The 12,326-nt window shown below is 41.1% G+C and overlaps 1 protein-coding gene across 6 annotated transcripts in view; it reads right to left on the bottom strand.

The window, feature by feature from the left end:
- The window catches only part of CALD1 (caldesmon 1), a 246,686-nt gene that overhangs the window by 173,039 nt on the left and 61,321 nt on the right, over positions 1-12,326 (bottom strand). Inside the window, exon 2 of one of the 6 annotated variants that reach the window (XM_075897309.2) lies at positions 11,735-11,834. The exons of the other annotated variants lie outside the window; for them this stretch is intronic. The gene's annotated coding sequence lies outside the window, so the exon portion shown is untranslated. The remainder of the gene's footprint in view (positions 1-11,734; positions 11,835-12,326) is intronic. 6 annotated transcript variants of the gene reach the window in all.

Genomic DNA, 12,326 nt, shown 5'->3' with positions numbered 1-12,326 from the left:
GGAAAGTGGAAGTTAAAGTAGCCTCTATCACTCTGTAAGGTACAACTCTTCACAATTCCTCAGAATGGTAATTACATCAACTTGGATCCCTTATATTTTCACAGACTGGATCTAAGCCAGTTTAATTAAATAGAAGAGAGTCAGTGTTATACACTATAATGTAAAGCAGGGGTGGGCAAAATCTGGCTCAAGGGCTGGATCCAGCCCACCCAGCTGATTAGCAGAACATGCATACTTACAGCCAGCCGTGTGCGCTCAGCTGCCCCTCCCTAACCTTGCCCCATACTGCAGCAGAGCAGGGTTTGGGGAGAGGGAGACACACAGCCGAGTTGCTCCAGTCTGAAGCATAGATGGTAAGTGACTCCAAGCAGTGCCTATCTTAAGACACTGTTTCTAAGATTTTAGTGCATCCTCTCTCTCTCTCTCTCTCTCTCTCCCTCCCCCTCTGCAGAGAGGGGAGGGAGGAAACAACAGAGCAAGACAGCTTTCCCTGTCTTAAAGAGACAGTGCATGGCTTCGCTCAGAAACTTATCCAGCAGCAGCCAGCACACACACTCTCTGTGTCACTGTCACACATACCCAGCCTGTGCCACACTGTCTCTGTGCCACACACACACAATCACTGTCACACACACACACAGCCACATACCCTCTCTTGTCTCTATACCACATACACTGGCCCAGTCTTTGTGCCACCCGTACTCAATCTGTGTCACAATGTCTGTCTCTCGCACACAGTGTCTCTCTTTCACACTCACACATTCTTCTTCACTCTGGAGCCTAAGTCCCACTACTTCTACCTGAGGCCCCGCCCCTTCTGAAGGGCCGGGAGCCAGCTCATAACTAGGGTTGCCAGGTGTCCAGTTTTGAACCAAACAGTCCGGTATTTGAGCTTTCTGTCCAGGAAACAAATTGAGAAAATACTGGACATATAAATGTCTGGTATTTTCTGATTACATTTTTATTATTAGCGTGAGTATCAGTACATAGTTGCATACTGCCTGGCTGGTGGACACACTCACACTGCGTACACAGTAGAGAGGAGGGAGCCATGGGCGGGGCAGGATGGAATCCCCAGGGCCAGACTCGCCCGTGTGCCCCGCCAGGACCGTGCGCGGGATGGGCAGCACCCCGGGATCTATGTGCACCCGGGCCATCCCTGCTCCCCGCCGGCCGGTTCCCCACCCCTACCACCTCTTCCCTGGCCAGCTCCACTCCCCGCCAGCCAGTTCCCCCCTAGCCAGCCCCTCTTCCCTCCCCCCCAACTCCCTCCCAGCCAACCCTGCTTCCCAGTGGTCAGTTCCCCCCAGCCAGCCCTGCTGCCCCTAACCCCCTCCCGGCCAGCCTTGCTTCCTGCCGGCCAGTCCCTCCTCCCCCATCTCCTCCGGCCAGCCCCACTTCCCCCAACCCCCTCCTGGCCAGCCCAGCTCCCCTTCTAGCCGGTTCCTCCTCCCCCATCTGGTAACCCTACTGAGAACTATGTATCAAACTTTACGAAGTGCCCCCCCTGCAAAAATTATTGCCCTCCCCAATGTAAGGTGTGACTGCAATTCAGGTAGGTATACCCTCTTCATATTTAATCTAGCTCACATGACTAAAATATACCAGTGACACAGACCCTAGCATGGACTAGGAATGTGAGTATTACCCCCTCGGTCCAGGCAAGCTAATACGACTGAAGTCCACACCACCCTGTTTTCGCTGCTATTTTTAAGCCCTGATAGCTAGAGGAGAAATACCCGAGGTACAATCACACATCTGACTGCAGTATAGACATACCCTTAGTTAGTGGAAGGAAGTTTAATTTATATAATCTTATCCATCAGCTCTAAATGCTTTCCCCTTGCCCCTCTCCCCAAGTTCTTCTGTGGTTTCTGCAAAATAACAGTCTATCACTCCCCTCCCCACATTTTTGTTTGCGTACTTTTTTTAATATTGTTTCTGCTGGTACAGTTTGGGACTATGTAATAATGACACAGTACTGGATGATTATTTTTCTGCAGAACTCAGGGATAAAGTTAGCTTCTTTCCAAACTAAATGCAAAGAGAAACCACAACATTTTGGTGTAGCTGGAATGTGGTAGCACACTACAAGATCTGTTTGCCCACAAGCATGCACCAGGCCTGAGTATTTAAGTACATTTTCCAGAATAATATCTGTAGGATAAAGAAAGAACACTATTCTTTAATTTTGCAAAATGTGAAAGATCAGATTGAGAAATGATTCCTCAGGGAGTCTAAACTGCCTAATTTACACCATCTTCTCCCTCCCCTCTCCCACCCGCAGTCCCCCATTCCAACACTTAATAAACAAACTCCCAAGACTCACATTCACAGGATTGGCCTGAAGAAAAGGAATTCGAACATGGGTTTTCTAAACTGCAGGAGAATGCTTCTACTCACTAGGCTATAGGATATTCTGATAATGGGGGGAATGGAGAGGGAGTCTCTCAATCTCTCCTGCTGAAGCAGTTCCAATTTTAAATAAATAATCATTGGCATATGGACTTGAACTTCAATCTGCCGCATGCTCTGCAAATGCCCTATCTACCAGGTTGTAAACTCTTACCTGCTTTCTTTCCCTGAGTCAAGTCTCTCTGACTATGAATTGTGACATTATTAGCATACCCGTTAGTGTTGGAAGTTGTTCTGATGATCCAGACCAGATCAATCTAGATTTACTCCTGTATTCCTGAGAGCAGAATTTGGCTAATTATTGTATTCTAACAATGTATATTACATACAAATAAACTCCAGGCAGAGCTGGTAGCGAAAGGTTCTCTTGGCCCATGAATATTTGAGTTTTCAAAAACAAAAATTTTCTTTCACTTTGACACAGAACAGAAAAATCAAAATCTCAGAAGTTCTCTCAAACCCCAAATCCAATAAAAACATGTTTATAATTTCAAAACATTGTTTTAAGTTTGGTCATTTAGTAAGTTAAATTTGAAAATGAAATGTTGTTTCAGTGCAAAAGTGTATAATTTAAAAACCAAATTCTAAAACTTCTTTTCCAAAAAGTTTTGGAACTGGGTAATTCATAGAAACCTATGAATTATCCATTTTCCTGTGAACACAGTGCTGATTTTGTCAAATCAGCATTTTCGCAATTAAAAAAAAGAAGTAAAAAAAGTCATGACCAATTCTAATTATAAATATTTGAAATATACAGAACAACACAGTAAAATACTTTCTGAGGACCAGAGGGTAAAGCACAATGGGGGAAATCCTTACCTGGCATAGCTCCATTGACTTAAGTGGAGCTATGCTGACTTGTGTTAGCGGATCTGATCCAATATACGCATACATATATGGCTCAGCTTTAAAGAATGAATTTAAAAGATACACAGACAAAAAAGGCTACTACCACAGCAATCATTGTTAACGACACAGTATTCTTGCCTGACCTCTTATGATGTTGATTATATGGTAATAATTATAGCAATTTCACAAGAGAAAAATCTGGTATAATGTAACTGCAATTAATATTTGGTAAAAAGCATTGGCCTATTAGTCTATCATATGCATGGTTCATCTGATTCATGTTTTCACTGAAACTGAGCTATTTGTTCTGGATCTTGTCCAGTGTCTCTGTCTTCGCTGTAGCTCTCTTCTTGGATGAGCAAACCTAAACTTTCTGCTGCAGTTAGGGAAAACTAGATTCCTGCACATCTGAATTAGTTCATGGATATGAAGATTAAAAGAAGATTCATTAGTCATGTATAGGGCTCCCATAACTTTAAACTAGAAGCAAATAAATCACAACATGAATCCTCTCCATTGTTGTACAATTCATTGCAGGCAAGAGAGTCAGTATGCATTTATCACATAAAGCCCACCGATTCTTTCTTCCTATTCCCTCACCCATCCCCTTTTTCTGTGTGACTATCAAACAATAGCTGTGATCAGAAATCAGCTGGAGGCATTTTATTTCATCCTTTGGAGCCTGATCCTGGAAGTTAAGGAGCACCTCCTCTGAGGTGCTAAGAACCCTCAATTCTTATTTGAGTCAGTGGCAGTCACAGGCGCTCAGCATATTTCAGGCTCATAACTCTCCTGACAATAACTAAGTAGGCAGATTTATTAAAAATAGTCACCCTCATAAACTTCGTTTTCTCTAGCGTGATCGAATCTAAAGCTCTGTGAATCACTAACACATTGAAATTCCTAAACTATTTTTAAACAAGCAGCATGGACAGATAACTAAATAGAACTCAAACCATGTAGAGAATTCCCCAATAATTCATCCACCGATATGCCAAAACAACAAATGTATTCAAACAAACGGCTGTAGCCTTGCGCAGCTAGATGTAACTCATCTCCTGTGGTACCGGGACAAAACACTCCACAGTCAGAGAGGAGAAAGTCTCGGGTCCTCATCCTTCTTAAAGTGTACCACACAAGGAGGTGTTCCAGTCACAAGCATCTCAGTGGGAAGGTTTGCCAACATGATGGCTGTTCCCACATTTAACAATCAAACGACTTAAGCAGAAGCTGAAAATTCCAAATAAAGTCGGTTAACTGGCTAGAAAAGGGGCAATGTGTTTTAGCAAACAGGGCATTGACCAGAGACTCAAGCCTCATGGGTCATATTCCCTGTGCTGAAACCAACCTGCTGTGTGATTTGTGTGCCTCTGTTTCCCCTCCCAACTTCTGTCTCCCTTGTCTACCTAAATGAGGGCTGGACTAAGGGGTAGGTGAGCCAGGCAGCTGCCTGGGGCGCTAACCGATGGGGGATGCCTGATGGCAGCTGTAAGGGGCGCCCGGCGCCCCTTATAGCTGTCATCAGGCACCGCGCACCCGGCTCTTGGCGGGCTGCAGTAGCCACCCGGGGTGGGGGCCACGTTAACCTCCACAGTGCCCTTCCCCCCATGGCCACAGGGCCCTGCATGGGAGGGGCAGGCTTGTGCATGCACCGTGCACCCGGGGGCGGGCCCACGCACCCTGGAGGCAGGCCCGCGTATGCGCCCAGGGCGGCGCCACCCACTCGGGGCCGGGGCACCAAATAGCTCGGGCCGGCCCTGACCTTGATTCAAAGATTTGAGGTCAGAGACGGTCGCTCACTATGTGTTTGTGCCGTACCTATCATAGTGAGGCCTTCACTTGAGTCAACCTCTAAATGTTACTATAAAATAAAAATAGAAAATGTTTGAATTTACTTTTCAGATTAGATATATAGGCAAACTCTGATAAAACGCCCAAGTCATTCCTGTAGATTTTGCCCTTGTATGCCCAATTTCCCTCACTCTAATATTGATTATGCACCCCTAATTCAAGAAAAGCTCCTGTTAAGGGCAATGTTATCTTTCCCTCAGATATGCAGAGCTAAGCATCCCAGTGTTTTTGTCTTCATGCATGTCATTTTATCAATTATTTACCTTGCAAGGGTTTATACAACTCTCAATCACATATATTTGTTGCTGTCAAAATATTAAAAAAGGAAAGAAAATGGAGATATTTCTTTCCTTTTTAATATTATGACAGCAACAAAGTTGTTTTGCTCCCTTCATATAACCTCAATCTGAGCCTGGTTAAGTGTTTTGCTAGTCGACCTTCACAGAAAATCCATTTCTAGTAGCAAGTGCTGAGGGTAAGTGCACTCTTTCTTCAGAGTCAGCGGCGGAATCGATGCCTTTGCATGGTGGGTGGCCCGCACTGTTGGAGATTCCATCTTTCATATGAGAGAAAATATAAGAGACGCGTTCTTTCCTACATGATGCATATCTTGATGGGGGGCAGGGAGAGGAGGACGTTGGGAAGCTTGTTGTGGCTCCTTGATTCTCAAGCTGGCTCAGACCTTGACTGGTATGATTCAAATAAGCCTTGAGGCTGCTCTAACTTACGACTGCTGTCTGTGGTCCCTAGCAGACTGTGCACAAGTGGAGAATTGTTATATGGAAGCAAACTAAAACTCCCAGCCCTATTACACAGCCTATGCCAGGTGGTCTAGAACAGGTTTACACAGGAATCAGGTTGGCAACTCTTTGCCCAGGCTTGCTGGAGCCAGATTAATTCCTTGTGCACCACTCAGATGGCACAGAGAAGACCAAACTGGGGCTGAGAACTAGGTCTTCGTAGAATCATAGACTACTAGGACTGGAAGGGACCTCGTAACTGTATTTTAAACCCTTAAAGGAAGGAAAGAGGTTGTTGAATCTTTAATAAATACTTCCTTTATTTAAAATGCTACTCACCGAAGTGAAATAGGTATTAATAAAGACATACAGAAATCAAACAGTGACTAAAACTTCTTTCCATGTCAACAGTTCAGCTTTCCTTTTCTTGGCTTTCGGGTTGTCACCATTTCACTAGTTCTACACAATTAGAAAAGAAATTTGCAGCTGAGACAGGACGTCTTTTTTGCCAAGACATTAGCTTACATTTGCCCAATAATTAGGCATACGCTGAAAGAATGTAAATAGCACCATAACACATTTATTTATTATTATTTTAGTCAAGTCTCACTTGGAAAGAAATTTGGTGAGGTAGGACCAAATTTCAGCAAAGCATTTAAGCACATGCCTAAAGTTATGTACAGGCTTAAGTGCTTTGTTGAACTAGACTCTTCTTGTGTCAGAAGAGCAAACTATTAATCATTTGTGACAACCACAAGAGACTAATGCCCCCACACCACTACTTTTTTTTAAGATGACTATTTAAAACTCAAGGAAGTTTCAATATTTCATTATGGGAGCATAAGACATTACAAATAGATCATACGTGTCTCTTTTGCAAGTATTAATTTTTATCTGCAATTAGTGGTAAACCCCATTTTTCCTTTGTATGTGGTAATTAGATATGTTGCTATTTGTCCTATGTAACTAGTTACGAATTTGAATCCATAAATTTCTTTTAAGACCTATGTGGTTTATGGAAAGCTCTCTGAACATGGCTCCATCAGTCACGGAATATACAGAGTCCAAAAAAACTAACCACCAGGACACTGGGACATAGCTACAGAATGAATCAGGCCTTTTCTGTAGAGTCCACCCTGTCTGGAAAATTTTATGTAGAAACCAAGAAGTTGGTGTTGAGAGACTCTCATGCGCTACTGACTGAACACTCAACTTCTACTGATTTCAGTTAGATTTGGGAGAGTTCTCCAGTTCCAAGCAATACAATACTCAGCATCTTGCAGGATTGAAAGGGATTAACATTATAATATATTTAATAAGGGAGCTGTATCATGGCAAGTAGCTAAGCTTTAATGCCACCAATCTTTTAAAGATTCCTGCAGTATATTACTTCAGTCCATTCTACTCTGCCTTCTAGAAATAAAATTACCCAGTTCCTTGAACCTAATTATCTATTTGGTGACACTGCAGCAAAACTTCACTATCTTCTCTACAAGCCATATGGATATTTTAAACAAGAGGGGTGCCAGAATGCAATCCTGCAGAAGACCAGAGAGAAGAAGAAATAGGCCTCATTTTTATCAGCTCTTTAAGAACTCTTGCAGAGAAAACCACCACAGGAGTCAATTGGAGATCCATAAAACCATCTAGCCAAGAGTATCAAAGATGTACAACAAATCTACCAAGAACACCTGCACACTATAACTACAACTATGAATGTTGGCCATGCTCAGTAAGCCAACAATATAATATACAAAAAGCATTCTGGGATAACTTTAAACAGCAAGAGATTGAGATGTGGCAGGAATTTTGCAAAACATAACATTTTGATCTTCATGTCAATTCAAGCCATTTTATCTGAATAAAGTTACAGGTTAAAATTGTAATCAAAATACTAAGAGGAATGTCTCGAAGACACAAAGGGCTGTTAAAATGACCAACTTCTCTTGAGTTTTAAAAGGGAGTACATTAAAAACTCTCCCCTCAAAACACATTATTGGCTGCATTTTAACTCTCCACTTATTTGTTTGTGATTTCTGTCACTGAAAATTTTTAAGAACAGGCTGGCCAGGTTTGGTTTAGGTTTCCTTGGTCCTGCTCAGGGCAAGGGGCTGGCTGGACTCAACGACCTCTCAAGATCCCTTCCAGTCTTGCATTTCTGTGATTCTGTATTTTCTTCTTTTTATACATATATTTCTGTGTCATCTGCTTGGATCATAAATATCTAAGGATTTTCTGTAGTAAGTCTAATGTCCCATGTCCAGCAGCAGCAATTCCTCCCACTTCAGAGGAAGATGAAAAATACCCATCATGCACCTAGCTAATTGTATAATGTTGTACACTGGGAGACAACACATGCAATAACCAGCTTATACCCTCAAGCATGAGATTTGATTTCCCTTATGTCTAGTTATTCATGTTCAGATTTTATTTATAGTAATTAAACATTATGGACAAGCTAATGTATATTTTTTCTGGAACAGTAAAAAAATACAATAAGAAATGTTTTCTCTCTGAATTATGGGTAAGTGTAATAGAATTTCTGGATCCTTCCCTAGTTCACATGACGCAATGAGGTATTCTGTAGTCAGGGTTGCCCATGAAAAACTAGAGACGGGGAAAAGTGAAACACTGAATCAGAACTCATGCACAAAGTACATTTGGAACCAGATCACATTCAGCTTCAAGCTTGGACCCACCTCTGGAAAAAATACACCATTTTGTTTAAGGAGTCCATTGAAAACTGCCATGGAGAGGCAGTCATGAAGGGCATTCATATAATGTGAGATGCTTCTGCTGCCTTGAAAACAAGGATTCCATAGGCTAGTACCGTAGCAGAGTTGGAGGAAGGAGGCAGGTTCAAGGCTACAATGCACTCTATACCTGCCAGCAGAGCTGCTGGGAAAACCCCCTTCTATATATAAAGGACAGTGTTCTAGTGGATAGGGCACTAAAAGAGGAATCACAAGATAAGGGTTCTAATGCCAGCTCTGCTTATGACTATATGCAAACAGATTCCCCTCTTACATTTTGTCTTGTTTAGATTGTAAACTCTTGCAGCCAGGGACTGACACTCCCTAGATGTTTGTGCAGTTCCTAGCACAATGCAGCTCCAATCTCAGCTGAGCCCTCTGGATATTAACATAACACACATAGTTAAATAATAAAAGTATATAGTTGTCGAGTTGGAACTACATTTACCTAATAAACCATCTTGTTAGTCTTTAAAGTGCTACATAATCCTGTTTTTTGTTCTATGTACTCCTGGAGGACTTGCTAGAGCTACAACTAAGATGCAGTTCATTCATTTCATTTTATTTAGTTCTCTTTTAGCAAACAGCTGATGAACTACTATGCTGAAATGGAACCTCTAAAGAAAGTATTTCTCATTATACATGGGGCTGTGTAATGTAAATTCACAGGTAATATGTAACATGCTTTGTCATCCTTATCAAAGCACTATACAAACTTTAGTTGAATCTCACAAGCCCATTAACTTTATCAACTACAGGTTGATAAAACTGTAATAGTGGATTTCTTCGTTGGGGTTAGGTTTGTAATACAGGCAAATGGTTACTGGGGTATCACCCTCCTTCTACAGAAAGGGAAACTGAAGCAAAGAACTTAAGTAAGTTGCTTAAGATCAGATAGCAAGTCAGCAGCTGAACCAGGGTTAGAAACATACAAGTTCTGGTTCCCAGGCTTAAGTTCCAGCTTGGACAGATGTCTCTCTTTACACATTAAGGATGTGTGTTTCAGGCACTATTGTAATCTTTGAACAATATTAAACCTTTGAGCTTTGCTGTAGCTAAATTTAAAGATTAGGATCGTTATCCTAAGTTCTTTGGCAATTGGACTAGGACATGGCAGTAACAAAAGCCCAAGTGCTTTTGGGCTGTATTCAAAAGGCATCATTTTCACGGAGCACAGAGGTAGTAATCCTTCTATACAACCCTGGTGTGATCACACCTGGAATACTGCATTCAATTCCAGACAACTCATTTCCTGAGTGATATAAGAACCTGTGATATTCCTCTAGAAAAGCAATAAAAGCCATTAGGAAACAGGAAAGATTGACTTACAAAGAAAAGATTAAAAGAGCTAAATATGCATATATTGACTAAATATTACTGAGCACACGTGACGACTATCTGCAAGTATTTGAAAGGATTAGCAAAGAAGGCAATTACTTATTTTGAATGAAATGAGGTTTTATGAATAACATGCTGAATTAAGAATGGAAAATATCAGGAAAATATTTATAACAGTGGCATCTATTAGAGGCCCTGAAAGAGATTTGCTTGGAAAATGTGTTTGACACAAAAAAAATAAGATTTTCCATGGAAAATACCAGGAGCTGTCAGCCAAAAACTAAAAACTTTCAAGGTGACATTTTTTTTATTGAAATGAAGTGTTTTAAAAATAAAATTCCCAGAATTAAAGTTTTCATTTCAATCTGTGAAACCAAAGTTTTGCTTCAGCTCAGTCCTACATAAAATTGACTGCCTGGGCTGCCCCACTGCTTCATATCCCCATTCTTTTCTGTGAGCTAGTCTCCTGGGTTGGATTAACTCTCCCATAATGTACAACAATTTCCTTTCTTGCTGAACCACCCTGGTGCATTGTGAGATTCCTAGGTCATGCAATATGGCCCATGTAATCTGGCCAGGGAATACCAGCCCATAGAGGAGAATGGGGACATAAAGGGCCCAAATCACAGCCCTTGAAATATAGTGAATTTCAGATTTGAAACTTTTGGTGTGTTTTGATTTTTTTGTTTGTTTTCTGTTCAAAAAGCCGACTTTCAGCAGAAAGCAGGCAATTTTCAGGAAAAAATTAATTGAGTGGAACATTCAGTTTTCCATCAAAAACCAGTTTTGACCAAAAAAATGTGACCAGTGCTACGGTAGAATACTTGACCAAGAAACACAGAAGCATGAGTTTTAAATTTAGACATCAAAATCTAGAAGATGTCGAACAATTCATTGTCAAGGAGTTGGAATAAATGTGCTAAGGAAGTTCTTTCTTCTCTGATAGCTATCATTTGGAGGCACTCTTGTTGCATTAGCCTGTTTTCTTGGATTGCCAATATTTTTTAGTTTGAGATGGCCTGACAATATTACAAGAATAGAGAAACAGCATTGTTCGTGAGACTTTCATCCTTCTCTTCCTTTCCTGGCTGAAACCAGGAAGAAACATTTGGAGGTATGTACGTCTTGCTGAAGGACTTAACCTTGCTGAAAGGTTTATCAGGAGTGTTATTTTATCTGAACTTCATCAGTGCTTGTTAGTGGAAGCTGATTGGCCTAGTGATTAGAACAGGAGACTGGTTTAGAGCAGCTGTGGCACTAACTTGCCGGGTGACCTTATTCAAGTCACCTCATCTCCCTATGCCTCTGTTTCTCACCTAGGAAATGGCACAATATTTGTCTGCTACCCTTTGTTGCAATGTTCAATTAATATTTGTAAACACTTTGAGATCTTTGGATAAAAAGTGCTACATATAATACTATGTATTTAATGATAGAAACCTCTTAATCCTTTTCCCTAGGCTCTCTTTTCAATGATAAAATTGTAATAGTAAATATAGAGTTACATTTGTCCTATTGTATTAAACTTGCTAAATGTTATTATATAAAACAGTGTCTGTCTCATACATAAAATGTGTGCACAAACAATAAGTACATCAAAAAGCCTATTGCTTGTTGGCTGATTTCCATTTAACCTAATATGGTTAAGAAAATGTTTGACTGGAAACCAGTGCTGTGTGCCAAACTTAACAACTTTGCAGTGTGCCACACAGCTCTCTGCTTAGACTCAGAGGAATTGCAGTTCAGCAGTTACTATCCGTTCACATTAACTAAACAAAAAACAGATACCTTTGTTCTTTCTCCACTGCCAGCGAAGATTAATAAACACTAGCTGCCGTACAAGGCTTTCGGCGATAGAGGCTACTTAGTGTGCTTCCCTTCTTGGGCTCTATAAAGTAAGGAAGTATGCCCAAAATTATTACCGAATCTTTAAAAGCACCCTCGGTAAGGTACTCTATATTTATGAGAAAGGTATTTTAGAAAGGGCCCAATGCAGGTATATACATTTAAAACTTTTTACCAATTTCCACAAGGCAGGGCTTGCAGGCCCAGGATAGTGAGATAGGGTCTCTGCTCACAGCCCTACTTTGTCACACTAGTTCAGTATACTTCAACCTATGCTTTAATCCTCTTTATCTTCTTCAATGTATCTGGAATGATCGCAAGAAACACCTTTGTCCCCTCAAGCGCATTCTTAATTTTTCTCTCTGTTTTAAAGAATGATTGGTGGCATAGGCTTTAGGATCTGACATTATAAGAGAGTTTTGGTAGAAAGCATGGGTGATGGATAATAAGCTATATCTAGGCCATTATGTAAGATGCACCAGTTTATTGGGTCCATTTCTAATCTCAGCTGTACACTAGTGAACCCCAACTGAAA

The sequence above is a fragment of the Pelodiscus sinensis genome, chromosome 1 (genome assembly GCF_052426305.1).
Source record: "Pelodiscus sinensis isolate ZL-2025 chromosome 1, ASM5242630v1, whole genome shotgun sequence".
In the NCBI taxonomy this organism is placed as follows: Eukaryota; Metazoa; Chordata; order Testudines; family Trionychidae; genus Pelodiscus; species Pelodiscus sinensis.
This window is presented reverse-complemented; position numbering and strand designations above follow the sequence as displayed.